General features: G+C 53.6%; 1 long non-coding RNA gene across 2 annotated transcripts in view; it reads right to left on the bottom strand.

The window, feature by feature from the left end:
- Positions 1-231: 231 nt before the first annotated feature.
- Positions 232-14,382, bottom strand: part of LOC104870766 — a 17,229-nt gene continuing 3,078 nt past the window's right edge. Inside the window, exons 4-5 of one of the 2 annotated variants that reach the window (XR_782606.1) lie at positions 11,307-12,472; positions 232-11,217 (exon numbers count right to left, since the gene is read on the bottom strand). This is a non-coding gene — a long non-coding RNA (uncharacterized LOC104870766). The other variant, XR_782605.1, reaches the window with a different exon arrangement.

The following is a 14,382-nucleotide window of genomic DNA, read 5'->3' as shown; positions in this document are numbered from 1 at the left end:
TGCAGAGCTCTTCCACACTTCGCAAACAGTGCTGAGGACCTCAGGTGCCTCGTTGCCTGAGGTGCAAGTGCAGCTCATCAGTACAATGACAGCCAACAGATGTGGGCCAGGTTTCAGAGGCAACACCTGGCCAAATCGTGGGGCTGCTTCCGCCCTGTGGTGCTGAGGCCAGACAGCGCAGAGGCTGAGCCTTTCTGACCGTAGCACACTTCAAGTGCACAGCTAAGGGATGTTGATATTGTACAGACGACAACACACATTCAGGACGTTGCCCGTGCCCGACTGATGCACCTTTAATATTACAAACTTTTGTATAACATTTGGACAAAGCTTAGACACACAGCATATTTAGTCTGCAGATGAATACACATTGTTTGTCACATATACACGGTGCCAGGTTCACAATGACCCGGAAGAAGAGTCATTTGTTAACCAGTGTCATAAAGTGATGACTTAAAAGACTTTACAGCAAACACCTTAAAAATCTCTGGCTCTACCGAGACCTAGTTCCTTACGTGATCAAAATTCTGACAAACAGAAAACCCTTATTTTCTAAGCCAGTACTGTACTTTGTGTGTTTGATTCTTTGAGTTTTTCGAGACAGAGACTCAAAATGGAGTCCAGGCAGGCCTTGGACTCACTCTGTAACCCACACTGGCCTTGAACTTGTGTCAATCCTCCTGCCTCAGCCTCCTGAGTGCTGGGATTACAGGCGTGTGCCACCATGCCCGGCTTAATACTGTGCACATGTTATCAAACAGAGATCAGTGTTTTAACCACCCTTGGTGTATTAACATAGAGCCTTGGATTTTGGTTTTTTGTTGTTGCACTGAAGTTTTACCTTAGAAAACCCCTTTAAAATAAAATTGCAGTTGTAGTCACCTTTACCATGCATACAAATTATTATTCTCTGCAACCTGCCCAGACACATTATAATTTTTACATCCTTAGTTTCTGTTGTCTTTTTTCTTCCTTATTTTGAAGTATTCCAGTAATTTAGGACAAAAATCTTACGACAGAAAATCCTCTTGTATTGTAAATAATTCTCTCTCCTTTAACTTTTCTTATAAAAAGTAGCCCTATAACTTTTTTACATCTTATTCGATTTACTAGGTTTTTTTTTTCCTTAACATTTTGTTGTTGTAGTAGTTGTTGGTAGAACTGGGGATGGAACCAAGGGCCTTCCCACTGAGCGCCCTCCCTGCCCTTCCCTTACTTTTCCTTTTGGGGAGGGATCTTGCTAAATCACCAGTCACGAACTCATAGCCCTCCTGCCTCACTGCCTCTCAGAGTGCTGGGGTCCCAGGCTTGTGCGACCTCACCTGGCTTTAACAGTTTGACATCTGTTACTTTGAAAGAGTCCTTAGAAAAGTTCGAATGGAGGTGAATTACTCGTTGTGTATCCCGGGGGTGCAACCCCAGAGCCTTACAGTGAGCCACCCCCTACCCTCCCATTTTTGTTATTTTTTGAGACAGGCTCTCGCTGAGTTGCCGGACTGGACTCCAGCTCTCAAATCTTCCGCCTCGAGCTCCTAGGGTGCTGGGATTGCAGACGTGTACCACCACACCTCAGTGAGTATTCTTTTATCTTAGAGAAAGGCTGAGATGCTTCACTAGATTTTAAGGAAATAAAGGAGAAGAAGAATGAAAGTAAAGGAAAATCAAAAGGAGCATCCTTCCAAAACCGAGCCCTGCACAGGAGAGGCTGGGAACAAGGCCCGTGCCCTTCCTCGCTCTCCAGAGGCTCACGTTTCTGGAACGCACAGGGCAAAGTTCATCTGGTTGGGTCCATTCTGCCTTGTAACACAAGCAGTTTTGTTTTCCCTAAGAAAAGTAATGAGGGAGAAAGGGAAGTGGGGAGGGGGCACACAGAACCCCGGAGAGAGCTGGAGGATGCCCCAGCCCTGGCGGAAACCGAGGGGGCATGGCCAGGTAGCTGCTTGAGCGGCTGTGGCAGGAGGTTCCCTAGGAGTCCCCCAGGCCTGAGGGGTCCCCAGGGGAAATTCCTTCCCCTTATATTTAGTCTGAACCAGTATTTCCATTAAAAACAATGGAGAAAGAACCCAGAGGACTAAAAGTATCTATCTTTAACCCTGTAACAACAATCTAAGAATTTTATGTGCATAGAAAAAAAGAAAATCACAAACTCAAAAAGTGACAAAAAACGAAGCAGCCTCAGGTCCCAGGGCTAAAGTCACTCCTAGGAACTCAGGGCCAGTTTCCCTTCGGGAATCTTCACTCACGTGCTCGATGGAATTATTGTCGCGGGTCTCCACATTGTGGGCTTTACCAAGTCAGACATCACAAACAAGAGATTAACCGCCAGAGCAACAGAGTAGAGAACATATAAAATACATAGACAACCCATTAAATCTGTGTGCACTTTCAGAGACACTGGCCGGAATTTCCTGCAGGAGCACTGAGATTGAATTAGTCCTTTCAAATGTGCTCATGTAAACCCTTAAGGTTTTCTCTACACCCTGGCTCGTCTGTTCCGGGATTCCTTTGCTTGCTAGTTAACCTCACAAAATTAAAGCAAGCTTCCCCCAAATTAAAGTCTCCACAAAATTAGAGCAAGGAGACACAGAATAAGAGAAAAGAAAGGAGACAAAAGACAGTGATAGTTGCAATCACACATCTACCTTTGTGGACGTCAGGCAAGCGGTGGGGAGAAAGTATCACGAAGGAAGTGAAGGGGGACCTGGAACTGACCCTATTTCAAATTATTCTTGCCATCCCTGGGAACTACGTGGAGAATTAAGGGCAAAAAGGGTTTCTCTAGAAAATAATACAGCTAGTATAAAATAAAATTAAAACCAAGCATAAAGAAACCAATAACCAATCAAGATGGCCAACAGGACTGCCAATTTTCGGTTATTCTGGATTCGTTAAATGACTCTGCAGTCCCAGGCAATCAAACAAAAGAGCCAGGGAAGACAAAAAGGGACTGGGAGAGTGGCTGTAAGATTGAGGGTCCCTCTGGGGTTTCACTTGTTCAGGGCATACAATACTGTGAGCAGTTAGTGCATTATGGGGTCTGGGAGACTCCTACAGCAAGGCTAGAGAGGCTCCACATTGGGCCCCAGAGAGATGCCGTGCATGGGTCACAGAAAAGACGTGTGGAGATCAGGTAGGAGGCACGAGGAGGCAGGATGTTCCTGTTGAGAATGCTTTGCAATGAAGGTTCCGCATCACCAAAATATGATCGAGCTTTTCCAAGAGCTCAGAGCACCTGATGCAGTGCATGAGGTGATGGAGTACGACGTGGGGGAAGCTACCGCTGGCATCCCGGAGGCAGTCACCTTCAGGAAGAGGAGGCCTGGAGCAGGGCCGTGTGGACCATGCACTCCTGCAAAAGCCAGAGATGGAAATGGAGAGTGCCCTGTGGGTGCTGGAGGAAACACCACGGCCAGTGACTTTGATGTAGACAGCAAATGCAGGGCCTGGGCAGAAGCTGGCCAAGCTCTATGACAGTCCCCTACTCTGTGCTCTGGAAATATTGTGTGGAAAGGAGAGTAAGTGGGGAGCAGACAGGATTACAGTATGTTATGGATATCTATGAAAATACCCCACTTAAATCTAAGATTTAGTAAATAGGCAACCTGAACACCTTATGTTCAGCCACATCTGTCTCCTGAATTCACTGAATATCTTGTCTCCCTGACCCACACTCCAAGGAGGTCAGTGCTCAGAGAAAGAAGGACTGGACCCAGCCCAGAAGGCCCAGACCCCAGGCCAGAATGGATCGGCTTGCTCTGGAGGCAGCAGAGGTGGAGGCCAGTGGAGGGCATCAGGCTGGCCACCGGGGGGGGGGAGACAGGGAGCAGCGAGTGGGCACAGGACTGAGCCCCAAAGTGCTCAAGTGGGTGCTGCCATAGGAGATCCTCTGGATACCCTCCCTGTATATCATGGGGAACACGACCAATTCCTGCATGGGCAAAGGTGAGGGAAGACGGCTCTGGTATCAGCGCGATTTATCTCAGTTTGGAAGAAAAGAGACGGAAGCCACCCAGAGAGTGTAATTAGAGAATAAGACGTTAACAATTTTGTACCGATCTAGAAGAAAAGTATGATTCATCAGAGCTTCAAATAGAGCAGCAATCTACAAGTTATCACAGTCAGCTGCAACAGAACGAGGGACAGGGAACACTAACATAAAATACACACACTGTAAAATATTATTAAGGAATTTAAACAGAGCCAAATCCAAGAAATCCACAAACAGCGGCAGCAAATGTCAGCATTACGGAGTCCACACCAAAGAAAATGGCAGAGATAGAGTCATCAGCACGGAAGGGAATTAAGCAAATATAGAGAATGCACTGAAGATATAATGACACGGCCACTCAGGAGTTAGAATAACTGATAACTCTAGAATATGTGAGATACAGAAATTAGTCAGGTTCTGCAAACTGAAAAACTGGAGTCTACAAGAAGCTGAGGCTAAAAAAGACACTTAAAAAAATCTGCACAGAATGACAGAGACATCTTACGGAGAGAAGGAGATGCAGGCATTGGAAAAGAGTCCAAGAATTCATCAGTGTGAAAGGAATTGGAACCGCAGGCTTATGGTGTGAAGCAAAGTGCTTCTGTGGCAGAAAAGGCAAGAATTCTTCCACAGAGTTTCTCTGAAGAAGAAAGGTTCAGACCCCAATGAACGCTGAGGCTGAAGATGAAATAATGAGACTGAGTATTTGGAGCCAGACGGGATATTTCTCCTCATCTGCACACTGCGTTGGCATTTCTGGAGGAGAACCATCTTGCCGAAGAAAATATGAAACTTTGAATGTGTGTCCAAGTCTTAAAACAGAGAAGTCATTTTTGTGTCAAGAAAAGGAAGAACTTCAGTGTCACTCAAAATTGGGATGGAGGAGAAGCGTCCGTCTCCCTCCTTTGCCCCGGCTGGCTATGGGAGGTGTGGCTTGGCTGACAGCTGTCTGCCCTGCCACTTGCTCCCACATGCACCCCAGTGGACCGGGACAGTTTGCTTCACTGTCCTCCCCTCAGCCAGGCCGTGTGGGGCCACTTCCCCCTCTAGCCACCGCAGTGGATACTGTTGCTTCTTTGGGAAGAGAGGGCACCTGGGAGTACCTCGGATCAGGAATGGAGGGACCTGGGCCGCTGATCTGCTTACCCAGCATTCACAGCGGGTCTTCCAGTTTCAGCTCTCACCCTCACTGAAACAGCCCTGCAACCTACTACATCAGTAGCACTTTCCAGGCACTCCTTGAGTTTTAGTCTAGGAGGGTCCCTCCTGTGGACTAGACCCCCGTGCTGCGGCACAAGCCCTGTTATGGACTTGCTTTGGTGTCCTGTAAACCTGCTCGTGATTTATTTCTTGGCTAGTGTGGGCTCTAAAAGTCCTATCAGTCTACTTAGGGCTTCTATCCTGAGTAGAGTAAGGTAGGCAGAGAGAGTGAAGAGTTCCATTAACACTGAAGAACTCCAGAGAGCAGCAGCCAACGAAGAACAGCAGCTAACAAAGACCAACAGCAGTGACCCAACACCTGACAGAGTCAACCTATGGTGTCCAGCACAAGCTGGCACTGGATGGTGACAACTGGTAGCGGTGCTGACCATGAGCTGGGGGTGTTAACTGTGGTCACCTGGTGACATTGTGACTTCCAGCAGAGATACACTCTGCTGATTCATGATTTGCATCTGAAATCAGCAAAAGAAACCTCAGATGATTGGCAATAAAACTGTGCACTGAATGTGAATTAATTAAAAGTACAGCTGTGAGAGGTGTGAATTTGGATTCAGAATTACATGACGGGAGGCTGAACTTGAATGTGAAGGATCAAGAACTGAATCAGTATCAATGCAAAGGAAATGCTGGTGGATGAGTTCGAAAAATCAGATAAACAGAAGCAAGAAGTTATAAACCATGTGAACCTGATAAAAGATCAGCTATCAAAACAATGAAGGAAAGCAGACAGTATCATCAAGCAACTGAAATAAGAGCTATATGGTGAAAAAAAAAGTTCATCAATTTGAGAATGGCAACATGAACATCATTTGAGGACAGAAAAAATATCAAATTCAAAATGAATGGATTCTAAATGATTTGTGTTTATTCCAGAAAAAGCTTGGTCCCCAAGAAGAATGCAGTTGGAGTTTCCACAGAAAGAGCTGGTTTTAAAGGATTTCAGGCAGAGAAAATACCAGTGTGTTCTGCTGAATTAGAAGAGCAGTTGCAGCTTATGGCTGAATGGATAAAAAAGGCAGAAAATCTAGAGAAAAGGTATTATCTTTACATGAGGCAAATGCCGCTATGGATTCAGATCAAAACTTACAGAACGGTTGGAGCTAAAGGAGAAGCAGACTAAAAATTATAAAGCCAAATGATCTCTGAAAAGAAGTGTTGGAGGGTGCACAAAGGAAACCGATAACCTTAGTAAACAGTACAAGAGGAAAAGTGGACCAAGTCCTTCTAGGAAATCTCACCTGTGGTTATTTCCATTCATCAAAATCCAGCACCAGGAAGTGTCCCAATTAATGGGAAGCACCTGGGTGTTAAGGGGAAGAATTTGAGCAGTGGCTGAAGATCAGGGAGGTGTTTCTAGATGGATGGTGAGGTGGCCTGGAGGATCAAACAATGACCCCAACACATCCTTGAGACCAATCCAGCAATCTGTGCTTAAAGGCTCTCTTTCAGGACTTTGTGTTAAATTTCTAGAAACAGAATCTTCTTCTATCTCTGTTTTATCACCGTACTTTTCTGTTCATGATTTGAACGTCTGGATTCACCAAGGACAGGACTAAAAAGATATATATGTCAGACAGCTTTACAGGTACAGTAGAACCCAGGGAATCAGAGGGGTTAGAAGAGAAACAAGGAACTGGCAGAGCAGCCATAAGACTGAAGATCCTACTAGGGCCTCATGTTCACGGTGTCCAACCCTGTGAGCATTCAGTACAGCCCAGGTAACTCCTTGCAGCAAGGCTCGAGAGGCCCCACATTGGGCACCAGAGAGTTGTCGCCAGTTAGCATGGGTCACAGCAAAGACGTATGGAAATTAGATAGGATTCCTGAATCTCAGCTGAACATATTTCTGTAATGAAGGCTCTGAGCCATCCAAATGTGGTCAAGCTATATCAAGTGCTCAGAACACCTGTTGTAGTGCATCCAGTGCTGGAGCGTGCCAGAGGGGGACAACTACTGCACTGCATCCTGGAGGCAGCCGCCTGCAGGACAGGAGGCCTGGTGAAAGATCACGGGGGCCTCATGACCAACAAGGGCATCACAGAGACCAGTGAGCTGGAGGACACTCTGCAAGTGCTAGAGGAAGCACCATGGTCGGCAACTTTGGCATGGGCAGCAAGCACAGGGCCCAGGCAGATGCAGGGCAAGCTCTGTGACATACTCCTGTGCTGTGCTCCTGAAATATTGCAGGGAAAAAAATACGAGGGCTCTACCCTAGACATCTAGAGCTGTGCGACCTCTTGGGCAGCGTGATAACGGGGTTCCTCCCATCGCCTGTGTTCTCCTCTGCACATCTTCAGCAGCGAGTCATGCCGCAAAGATGCAGCACTCGGCCTTCCCTTTCTGCAGAAGTACAAAGTATCATCAGTCACCTACTAAAACGGAAACAAGACAGAGGCCCAGGCCGGACAACACCCTGGGCAATCAGGGCTGAGCCGTGGGGTGGAACATTCGCCCTGTCCTTGTGGATTTGGAAGTCCATGTGTCCGGTGGGCTGCAACCCTCATGGGATACGAGACTCTGAGACGGAACGATTGATGGCGACATAGAAGACTGCTAAGCACCAGGCACCCTGGGGTCCAGGCAGTGCCATCGACGTGGACGCTATGAATCTGGGGGTTATGCCTTTCCCGTCCCCCTCACATCCTTCCAGCTTGGTTCTTGTGCCACACAGGAGGCTCAGTGAGACGCCCCTTCACTCTCCAAACATCCCCTGCCTGAGAAGGATGGGCAGTCAGGGAAGAAGGGGGTGGAAGAGCCCACGCCTGCCATTCCCACCTGCAATCCACATGTTACCAAGGCTACCGTGTCCCCTGCCAGCCCCAGGGGAAGGGGTGGCCCCTGTGGAAATAGCCAGAAAACTTCCTCCAGACTGAGCAAACCATAGAACGACCGCAAACATAGCCTACACCTGTGACAAGGTCAGGGGCAAGGGGACTCGATCACCACCTGCGTTCCCAGCCTGTAGTGCTGCCTGCCGCCCCACAGACATCTGTGGACGCAGAAACCAATGCTCCCTTGGGCTGGAGGACAGGGCTGTCAGGAGCACACCTGAGTAGGTGGCTGATACAGCTGTGCGGCCTGCTGGATTCTTCATGTTCTGTCATCCCACTGTCCACGGACCAATCTAACGTAAGGGTGGACCCGGGTAGAGAGAGGGAAGGGGGTTGTTGGTCATGGGGAGCAGGTCCAGATGGGCAGGAGGAGTCGGCTGGGAGACGCGGCACAGGAGCAGCGTCGTGCAGATCCCGGTGTCGCTGAGAGCGGTTCCAGCGGGGTCCGTGCAGCTGAGCTGGCGGCCAGAGAGCTGCGAGCGCGGAGGATCCTGGCGTCTGAGCGGCGTGGGGACTGAGGACGCAGGGACGCAGACATCTGTAGGAGAGGGGCCGTCCAGATGCCCCGGGGCCCTTCCCCGGCCCTGCTGTTCTCTCTCCTTTCTCCCACCAGTCATTGTCGCAGAGGGAGAATCTTCCCAGGTGACCCTGGCCCGGCGTCCCCTTACCGGAAGTGTAGCGGCTGTAAAAGTCCCGCAGGAGACGCAAGACAAGCCCCCTTCACTGTGTCTCGGGGGACACGCTGTGGGCTCGAGTCACCCCGCAGGACCCAGCGGCTTCAAGGGACTGAACAGCGCATCGGGTCTGTCTGCTGAAGGAACGCGCAGGTGGGGTTGGCTGTGACACTGCATCCTGAAGGCCCGAGGCTCCTCAGGGAGACATCTTGCACAGTGGTTCACCGTCACCAGAAGGGAATTATGCGAGTCCTGCTTGATGCCGGGGGTAGGGTCAAAGTGGGTGACCTTGGCTGCTTGGGGGCCCCCTCCTCACTCGTGGAGCACACAGTCGGTGCACTTAGTCCTGAGGCCGCTGCCTTCCGCAGAAGCCTGGAAAACTCTTCCTACCGGCCGTGCACAGCGGCCACCACTGCCACCGCGAGGGACCCGCGGCCTGGAAACATCCTCCTGGATGCCAAGGGCAACGCAGAAGCGAGCGAATGAGGGCCGGGTGCCAGGACCTCAGGAGGGCACGGGCTGTCCTGCCGTGTCGCCTGCTCTACTGTGCCGCAGTCCTCAGCAAAGCTCTGAGGGCCAGCGGGGAGCGGCTGGGGTCCGGAGATGTCCTCTGCAGTGCACTCACAGGCTCGCTCCATTGTGCGCAGATCCTAGAGGGAAAGTGCAGCCTTCCAGTCCCCTCTCCGGGGACGCATGAAGCCTCCTTGGCCAGCTGCGCACCCTGGAGCCTGGGCAGAGGCACACCGTTGAGACCATCGCAAGGTACCAGTGGCCCTACCAGGAGAGTGGGCACCCCCAGACCTCTGCCGGAGCCGTCCCAGGCCAGCCAAACTCAACCATCCCGCAGGGATTGAGATCCTCAGGAAGCCCCCAGGTGAAGAAAATTGAACAGCAGCCACACACTCGAGGGCCAGGCTGCACGAGGCACATGGAGCTCGCCAACCAGATGCTCTGGCTCCCCATGCCCTGCAGGTCGCCCCCCTTTGACGCTCATCCACAAGGCCAGAGCAGGAGGAGGCGGAAAGAGGTGGAAAGGCCTCCCTGCCATCTACTCCTTGCTGGGGCCTGAAGCCAGGGATTCCAGCTCCCAGCAAAGCCGCGGGAGCCTCCACCAAGAAGAGGCGGGGCTGGAAGGGGGCAGCAAGGAGGAGACCGCCCGCTGTGGGACCCTGTGTGTGGCCCCGAGTAAGTCCCACAGCGAAGAGGAGGGCGAGGAGGCCAGTGGGGCACCCTGGGTTCCGTTCCACGTTGTTTATGCTGTGACACCATTGTGCTCAATGGAAGAGTCATAGCCTCAGGGGTGCGGGAAGCAGACTAGGGGAGGTGTCAGGAGGCGGCGGCCACAGTTCCTGGAGGAGGGAGGAAGCTGCAGAGTTGGGCGGTAGGGACCACAGCCAAGAATGTCCCACGCATCTCAGAGCGAGCGTGCACTTCACATGCGTCCCTGCGTCTCTGGGGCAGAGAGCTCTGATCTCCATGGACCCCAGGTGGTGGCGATGGGAGACCAGTCAGGCGTGGCCTGCAGAGGCCACAGGAGGAGCGGGGCGGGGCTCCAGGCTGCAGTGCACCTGCTGCCTGTCCCAGAGGCTCCGCCCAGCACAGAGAAGACAAGTGCCACACGCAGGCCAGGCCAGAGGCTGCCCGGAGCCACCTGGAGTCCAAGGGCACCCAGGACACTGTCCCTCCTGCTCGTCCCTGTCCTTTCTGCCTCACTGCATTGCTGTTTCTCACAAATCTTTCAGTGTGCTGGTGCTCCTGAAAGACGACTGTGGTCTCCCTGCACTTCTGTCTCCTGTTGCCTGGCCGCTGGTCGTCACTGTCACTGTGCTGCTGAGACAAAGCGCCAAAGACCAAGCACCTCCAGAGGAAGGGAAACCCAGCGGGAAGGCTGGGAAGCGTGAGGGGGCGGTTAGGAGCCTCCTGGCCAAGGCCCTGCTGAGGGCCCCGCCCTTCTGCCATCACCTGACCGGGAGTCCCCAGCCCTGCAGTTGGGAGGGGCTCATTCAGAGCTCAACGCAAACCTACACGGAAATCCACGCCGTGACAGAACAGTGAGCATGACCCAGTGTGTCTCATCTCTAGGTCTAGAAAGAAAAGCGAGGGTGTGCACGTGAGGAAGAGCCCTTCTACCCTGTGCAGAGGAAGGTCAACACCACAGCTCCTGTGGAAATCAGGACCAGGAGCTTCAGAAGCTAAGCCTAATGCCCCACCTGACCTCACTGTGCCCCCCACACTCACAGAGCAGACATCAGCGCAGGGCAGGGATGCAGCCTGCCTGTGCTTGCTGCAGCACAACCACAAGAGCCAGAAGGTACAATTAGCGGAGGTGTCCATTAAGAGGGACCAATAAAGACAGTATGCAATAGAGTCTTATTTAGCTCTAAAGAAGAAGGAAATAGCCACGTGTGGTGTTCACACTTTTAATCCCAGCACTTTGGGAGGCTGAGGCAGGAGGGTTCCAAATACACGCGCAAGCTGAGCAACTGCAGCATTTGGCAAGATCCTGCCTCAAAATAAAATAAAAGTTTTGAATGCCTAGTATGTTCAATCCCAGTACCACAAGAAACACAACAAAGTCACAAATTGTGGCACCTGTGGGAAAATGGACGGAACTGGAGATCACCGTTCAGCAAAACCTGCCCGACTCAGAAGCTGCTTGGCGCCTTTCCCTGCTGCAAGGAGTCTCAGAAAACGCGCTGGGGACACAGTTCGGGGTAGAGCACTTGTCTGCACGCAGGAAGGGGTGCAATCCCAGTACCAAGGAGCATCCAGAACAAGAACAGGAGGCAGATCGCACCCGGAGGGAGGGTGGACTGGGCTGGGGAGAGCGCGGGCAGGAGAGACGGTCAGGGCCAGAGCTATGGGTGTCTAGGGAGGTTCCGCCTTGAAGCTCAGGACTCGGGCGCTGATACAAATACATCTAAAAACAAAGACTACGTAGGAAGCAGAACTTAGACCGCCAGTCCCTAAGCCAATTAGACATACAGATATCTGTCAGTACACGTCAGATGCACGCGGGTACGGATGAATCTACCTCGCACATGGGCACACACGTCTGCTGACAGCCAGGAATGGAGGGCCCGGGAGCTGGGTCCGCAGGGAAGCCATGGGGCCTAAGCCGACAGCAACACACACGGGCGATGCCGGCCACCCGGACACCTTGTGTTCACATCCGAGTCCACTGCGGGCCTGCTCTCCCCGACCCGCACCCCAGGGAGGTCCCTGTCCGAGCGCGTGGGACTGGACCCGACCCAGGCAGGCTCCGCCCTCAGCCCGGCTCCTGGCCCCACACGGGAGCCCCTGCCCAGGTCTGCCAGAACTGCATACCTTCCGCCAGGAACAGCGTGCTCCGTGCGTGTGGACAAGGGTCAGTGCGTAAGACCTTCCCATCGGCCAGGCACAGGGGGACGCAGCCTGTGCCAGGCCTCACGCCCCTTCACAGAAGGGTCAGCAGCTCACACAGCAGGGTGACCGTGGGGTGCACGCCCTGGGCTCAGGGCGGCGCCCTCTGAGTCAGAGGGAGAGCAGGAACCACTGCTTCTCAAGTTGCAGGGCCCCAGCGTCCAGCCTGGGGCACAGACAGAGGGTCTGGGCTGGAAGCCGAGGAAGCCTCCAGGTCAGTGCCAGCCACTCCGGGTGGAGCTGCTCAGGGAGCAGCTGACCAAGGTGCTTTATAAAGAACCGGAGTCCGGGGCTTCCCAATGGAGATGGTAAATGCTTCAGGAAAACACTCCTCATCCTGCCTTCATCCTGACACGCTGTGTAATGGAAAGAATTGCTTAAATGCTGGAAAAACGGAAATGAAATCCCTGCAAATGCAAAGCTGCCAGGATCTCCTCGCAATGGGCCCTCGGGTCAGGAAGAAAGGCTTTTCCTGGGCACAGTGAGGGAGGCTCCCTGGCTGATGCCACACTCACCGGCCTGATCGGGTGAAGGCAGCCACCCGGGGCCGGGGCTGAGCCTGGGTTTCCCCCTCGGTGGAGAGGAGCAGCGTGGGTATTCTGCCCCGCCCCAGGCCCAGGGGACACTGCCTAGGCAGGATCTCCGTCCTCCCTCTCCCGGATCACAGGGCTGCACCGACCCTGCTGCGACCAGGCTGGGCTAAGTGGGGGCTCGCATGCAGACCTTCAGAGGCTTCCAGTCTCTGATCCCAGAGACAGAGAGGACCCAGGAAAACAGAGCCTGACCCCGCTCCACACCACAGCGGGGCAAACTCAACTCACTCAACTGGAGCAGAGGAGGAGGCCCAGCTGTCCCCAAGTCCCCAACCCCACAGCCCACAGCAACCCTGGAGCTTAGGCACACACTGAATCAGAGGCAATGCTGTCCTCACCCCAACCCAACTTCCACAGCTCCAGGCCCAAGGCGAGGATAGCTGGGGACAGCTTGGGTCCTGTGTGCGGGAGACCCAGTTCCCAGAGGGGAGAAAATCCCACCAGAGGAGGCTCCAGCCACACTTGAGGCCTCGGGCTCACTGAGGAGGCACTGCATTTGGAGCGGACAGGGCTGGGCCCTGCCCTTGTGACCCTGCCCACCCTGAGACTGGAGCAGCCTGAGGAGGGGGGTCTCAGGGAGGGGAAGAAGCAGGGAAGTGCATGTTACGTTACAGCACTCAGAACTGCTCTGGTCACTCTGTGAGCAGGAGAGACCTCAGGGCCTTTGCACATGCTGATCTGTGTGTGAGCCGTCTGCCCCTTGCTCTGCTACCCCAGCATCCCTATGCCCAGCTTCCCCTGCAGCCCTTCCCCCTGTCTCTATCGGTACCTGTCCCTCCTCCCAGCAGCACTTGCTACTCCTCCCACCTGTGTCTGGACCTCTTGTGCCCCTGTCGCTCCCACAGGCAGGGCCCTCCTTGCCCCTGTCATGTGTGTGCTAGAAGCTAGGGCAGCCTTGCACAGAGCAGCTGCTGCACAAGTGTGTGCTAAGTGAGGGAAGAGAGGCCTGGTTTCCTCCAGTGAGCAGGGTTGGGGCTGGGGAGACGGGAGCTGGTCCCCCACCCCGAGTGAACACACTCGGACCCCCGGCTCTGATGCCCCAGGGAGAGAGGACTGGATGGGCCCAGGTCCCCGGAGAACAGACCTGTGGGCTTCGCCTTTCACCCCTGCCATGCGCCCTCCTGACTCTGACACTGGAAACCTCCCCCTGTGCCTGGACAGTGCTGCAGCTGTGGCCTGTCCTCAGCAGTCCCCTCACCCACAGTGACCACTCACCCTGTCCACTGGGGAGTCCCCTAGACACACTCTGCCCTGAGGAGATGCCAGAGAGCTTGCAGACTCCCCAGGGCCCAGCCAAGAGCCTGCGTTTCCCTGGAGCTGCCAGGACAGACACCCCTAGACTCAGGGTCGGGGACGTCCCGATGGGGCCATCGCCAAGGTGGCCCAGCTCCGATGAAGTGCTGCTCGTACGCCTGACCCCGCAGCAGCAGCGCTCAGCCTGGCAGCCATATGTGCGGGGTGCAGGGACTGTCCCCACCCCCACGCTGCCTTATAACAAAGGGGTGCAGAGTGCGTGTCACGGAGCAGCAGCTCGGGCGCGGTGGCCACGGTCTCCCTCCCGGACCCAGGGCTGACCGGGAGCTGCGGCTGCCCAGGCCCGAGGGGATCGGACCCCAGGTCACCTGTCCAGGACAAGCTTTGAGTCCACGCCGCCCAGCGAGGCCTCTGACGGT

The sequence above is a fragment of the Fukomys damarensis genome, unplaced genomic scaffold (assembly GCF_012274545.1).
Source record: "Fukomys damarensis isolate Sample0158 unplaced genomic scaffold, DMR_v1.0_HiC HiC_scaffold_24, whole genome shotgun sequence".
Classification (NCBI taxonomy): Eukaryota; Metazoa; Chordata; class Mammalia; order Rodentia; family Bathyergidae; genus Fukomys; species Fukomys damarensis.
The sequence above is the reverse complement of the archived record's forward strand: the minus strand, read 5'-3'. Positions and strand labels throughout refer to the sequence as shown.